At 32.2% G+C, this 5,556-nt stretch overlaps 1 non-coding gene across 1 annotated transcript; it reads left to right on the plus strand.

Annotated features, from left to right (window-relative positions):
* Window positions 1–4,994: 4,994 nt before the first annotated feature.
* LOC123645261 lies at window positions 4,995–5,187 on the plus strand. Its single transcript, XR_006737470.1, has one exon. It is a non-coding gene; the product is annotated as a U2 spliceosomal RNA (small nuclear RNA).
* Window positions 5,188–5,556: the final 369 nt, after the last annotated feature.

Consider the following 5,556-nt stretch of genomic DNA (forward strand, 5'->3'; position numbering starts at 1 on the left):
ATTATAAGAATAAATACCAAAAAAGAGAAAAATTCTTAACTTCAATTTTGCTTCCATCTTTTCTTTCAAAGAGAATAATCTTCATGTTGGAAGGATGGAACTAAAATGGTGAAGAGAAATTAAAATTCGAAATAGTTGAAGAAATATGAACAGAGAAAGTATAACAAATTCTCCAAACGACTTGCTTTTCTGGCTCTGGAAGTTTCCAATTTACTTTAGGGCACTAAGTAATTTTGAAGACAACTAATCTTTGAGGAGTTATTGATGATAGGGAAGCTGCCAGGAGAGTAAAGAAAGGAAAATGTCCCAAGTTTCCGAAAAGGTTAGGCAGAGTCTTAAAACTATAGACCAGGGATCTTGACATTTATACTCAGTAAAAAATTTGAAGGGAATACTAAATGGATGGATGGTTTTTGAGTACTGAGAAAGGTCATAATTAGCAGCAGTCAGCATGTGTTCACCAAGAATAAGGCATGGTAGCCTGTCTTTATCCTCTATGTTTCACATAATGACTTAGTTGGTATTCCAGAGGACTGCTATAAAAATGGCATATTAAGATTAACAAGGCATTTTCAATATTTCTTTGTATAAGATGGAATATGGAAAGGTGTGAACTGTATGATAATAGTGATAGGCAGGCTCATTACTAGTTTAAAGATCTCACCTATTGAATATTAATTACTAAGGCAACATCAGCTTGGAGAGAAATAGATCCATCTTCCCCCTTTTTTCTCTTAGTTTTTTTTTTCTTTCAATAACATGAAGGAACATGAGATGGTTGCAACATTAAGTGTTTCAAATTTCATGTCACCAGTCCAAGCAACAAAGATTTTACATATGCATTCAAGCATAGAAGTGAAATAGCAGTAGACCAAGAACATGCGATGTTTATAAAATTGAAAGACAACTACTCATGAGGTAGATGGCTGCAGCTGAGGGAAATAAAGGATCTCTTTATGGTCTAGGAAAGAACTTGAAATCTGAAGGCCTTCATATGTCACAGCTGGTAAATCAACAGAAAAGATGCAAAGTGGTAGCTACCGTTCAAGTCCAGAGATTAAGCAGAGAATTAGAATCATAGACAAAGATACTTTAGCTTGAAACACTCTTGAGATAGAAATAAGAAATATGACAACATGATGTTTCAAAAACATCAAGATGGAATTAGTGTACCTCTGTATATCTTTGTAACAGTGTAATGGTGCCAATGTAAAATTGCAAAAAGCCCAAAGCCAAGGTTCAGAACATGCTTAAAAAATACACACTTGAAGCTCTGATTTGGGGAGAGAAGGGGGGCAATGATAATATATGTAATGTAAACTTTTGTACCCCCATAATATACTGAAATAAAAAAAAACTTAGATTCTGGGACTCTGAAGAAGAAAGAAAATTGATTTTCAATCTTTGCTACTGAGGAAAAAAAATACTTCACCAAATCTGAGTTTATTTTGAAATATCATGAAATTTCAGGCTTTACAGAGCTAGAAATGTATATTCTTTCTCACTCTCATGTTTATAGTGGTAAAAAAATTAATAACAAAATTTACCATCTTAACCATTTTAAGCATATAGTTTAGTACTGTTAAGTATATTCACATTGTTGTGAAACAGATCTCCGGAACTTTTTCATCTTGCAAATCTAAAATTCATTACCCATTAAGCAACTTCCCTTTTCCCTCTCTCCCAAGACTCTGGTAACCATCATTCTACTTTGTATTTCTATGAATTGGACTGCTTTAGATACCTCTTCTGAGTGGAATTATACAGTATTTATGTTCTTATATTTGACTTTATAATGTGTCTTGGTGTGATTCTCTTTGGATTTATTCTAGTAGAAGATTTTTGAGCTTTTTGAATTATTATGTTCATTTCTTTCCTGAGATTTAGGAGGTTTCAGTAATTATTTCTTCAGACAAATTCTTCTCCCATTTTTCTTTCTCTTTTCTTTCTGGGATTCCTATAATGCATATATGACTTCACATGATACCATCCCATAATATCTTAGTCTTTCTTGCCTTCTCTTCATTATTTTGTTTTCTCCTCTGACATAATAATTTCAAATGACCCACCTTCAATTTTGCTGATTCTTTCTTCTGTCTGGTCAAGTCTGCTATTGAACCCCTCTATGAAATTTTCAGTTTATTCATTATATTTTTTCAGCTCCAAAATTTGTTTTTTTTAACTCTTTGCTGATATTCTAATTTTTTCATGCATCATTTTTCTCATTTTATTTAGTTGCCTATATCTGTTTTCTTTTAGTTCCTTGAACGTCTTTTTGAACAGTTATTTTAAATTCTTTGTCAAGCAGCTCATATATCTGTGTTTATTTAGGGTCAGTTTCTGGAGTTTTATTTTGTTCCTTTGATTAGGTCATGTTTCTGTTTCTTTCATGCCTGTTAAACTTTTGCTAAAATTTTGGTATTTGAAAAAACAAACAAGTTCTTCTATTATTTCTATTCTGGTTTCGTACAGGGGAAGACTTTCACCAATCAGCCTGGCTAGTGTTTCTAGGACCTCTCAAATCCTTTCTAATACCTTGCTTCCCTTGGTATCTGCCTATGGAGCTATAGCTCTAATATTCTGTGTGCTTTCCTCTGTTTTCAGTGGCTTTCAAAGTCTGGTGCTGGGCCCATCAACTCTTCAGGTCAGATGAGATATAAACCAGTCCTTTTGGCAACCACAGACAATCCAGAATATTGGACAAATGGTGTACCCTTTTGTTTCCATTTCAAGGAGCCTAGGTATAAAGGTTTTTTCATTATTGTTCCACTCTGCATATAGAGAAGATCATGAACAGGTATGCTAAATTCCATGAATTTTTTTTTATCCTTTTTGCTAGACTCCCTTCTTGGTTTTACAATGGCCTGGGTGCTTCTCAACCAGTATCTAGAGTTCTCACAGGAGTATTTTGGTTTATGTATTGTTGTTAACTCAGTGTTCCTGTGGGGGAAGGAGATCCTGTACCTTTCAATCTTCCATCTTGCTAACATCACTTCAGAGATAGAATTTTGAACTTCATTCACCAAGAACAAACCTAGTCCTGTTTAAGCTACTGTAGTGAAATCTTATTTTATTTACTTCTAGGTAGTACTTATTAAAACCTAAAGAGGCTATCTGGACCATGTTTAAAGTATAGAATCCAGAATGGCAAAATGACTAAAAATTGCATGATGTGAAAGCAAAGAAAGAGAGTCTGGGACATCAATACAAATCAGAAAGTGATGGCTTATGAGATCAAATTTAATTATCTTCATCTTTGAAACTTAGTACCTAGCACATACAAGGTGCTCAACCAGTATTATTCTGAAAAATGATTGCAATTTTATGGATTAATAATGTATAATATTACCTTCAACCAGTCAGGATAATGTATCTGTTCCCATTATCATAAATCAGCATTTGTTTTTATATGTATGTAAATTAATATGACTACCTGATTTTATAGCTAAGGATACTAAAAATGCACAGAAGGTAAGCATGTTGCCTATATTCACCTAGTAAATAAAAGAAGTATTTAGAATTTGAAATCAGGTAGGATGTTTTGAAATTAATTTCATCCTGCTAAATAGTCCTTAGCATGTTCACCTGTGCTCTTTTCATTCCTTAAAAATCATAAAATTTGTTCCACATGTGGTATGGAGAAGCTGTGAAATGAGGAGCAATAAAAGTTTATTTATAAAAGGCAAAGATTATAAATCAAGATTTTTTTATCTTAAAGATCTTGAACAAGTAAACATGTGCTTTAGAAATGGTAGAGATATGTATATCTTTGATAAAAAATAAGTTTTGATTAAATATAAAAAACTGCTAGTTTTAAATCAGATTATCAGATATTTAATCAGATATTTAATGTGAAAAAATTCTAATAAATGTTTTCCATTGAGCTGTTCACATTTTCTCTTTCTTTTTTATTTTGAGCCTTTCATATACTCTATTGAGAATTTAGATAAACCATTTTGAAAATTGGTCTTAGTGTCAATAATATCTAATTTTTATTATTATAAATTGAAATAGCAACCATATCTGAAATTAAATAAGGTCCCACTATATTTCAGTCTGCCAATTAATCATTTGCATGTGCTGTTATTTTCTTGTACTTTTTCATTCATTTATTTATTTCATTCATTCAGCAAATTAAAGAGCTATAAGCAATCCTTTCATTAACTAGGTGCTATCATCACCATCTTATCAGTGAGAAAACTGAAACTAGTTATTTGAACAAGACTTCATTATTAGTTAGTTTTAGAATTTAGTTTCAAATTCAAATATATCTGCCTCCCAAACCTAAGCATTTTCCAATTTATGAACCATTTTTGAAAATATTCATTGCAACCTTCAAACACCCATCAATTTTTCTAATAAAGGGTATCTGTTTAGAATAATTCAAGGTGGCAGATTAAACATATTTCAGAATGATTCACAGATGTAAAGAGAATATTTATTTTAAAATGAAAGTATGAATTAAGTCTGGATCTTATAAATAGTGTGGGTCTTTCTGTACAAAATATATTTTAACATTTTGAAACACACATCTGGATATCAAATATTGACCTCATGAATATCAGTGATTTGTCTTTTTTTTTTTTTGGTCAGCCTTCATACCTTGTTTTTATTCTGGAAAATATAATCCTTTTATATATAATGCAAAATGCTAAGTAGCCATTTGGTTTTTCCACCTAAAAATGGATGACCATTTGTGGCTAGAAAGAAGGGTGATTTTATCTACATCTTACTCAAATCAAGCATAGCAATATTAGTGATCCTTTGCTTTAATGGACATGGATATGCACCATAGTCAACGTTGGCCAGTTATGTGTACTTTTAGGCTTTTAATACTTCATTTACACAAAGAGAGAATTGAATTAGATCATTTGTTCCCAATTGGTTTCCTAGAAGTATTTATTATGATGTCCAATGTCTGAACTCAATATTTTAGAAAATTCTTCTTTCACCATCTATGAAAAGATAATATATTTATTAAGAGATAATTTATTCTCACATCCCAGCCTTTTGGCTAAAATCAAGTATAATATCTGATCTTGTCAGTTTTAATATCTTGTATGTCCTTTATCTTAGGATGCCATATTAAAAGGGAGTTTTAGAAGGAGGGGACAGAATAGGGGCTTACTCCATCCACATCACACATTGATCTCATACTGTAGTATTTTCAGAAATCATGTTCTCCTAAGGGCAAATAGAAAAGAAAAGATTGGCTGGTCATGGTTGTGCATGCCTGTAGTCCCAGTTAGTCAGGAGGCTGAGGCAGGAGGATGTCTGGAACCTAGGATTTGAGGCCACAATGAGCTATGATTGTACCACTGCACTTCAACCTGAGTGACAGAGCAAGACCCTGTCTCAAAAAAAAGAGATAATTTGTTTTCTTACTTTATGGTATAAAATTAGATCTTGGAATCTGAAATGTAACTACTAGTTAATACAATTATGGCCAAATGAAAAGAATCAATATTTTATTTACTGTGAATAAATGTCTTCTATCCTTTGGACATTTGATATACTAAGGTATTTCAAATACGAGAAGGAGGTTTCTTGGAGGCT

This window comes from Lemur catta, chromosome 9 (genome assembly GCF_020740605.2).
Source record: "Lemur catta isolate mLemCat1 chromosome 9, mLemCat1.pri, whole genome shotgun sequence".
NCBI lineage: Eukaryota > Metazoa > Chordata > Mammalia > Primates > Lemuridae > Lemur > Lemur catta.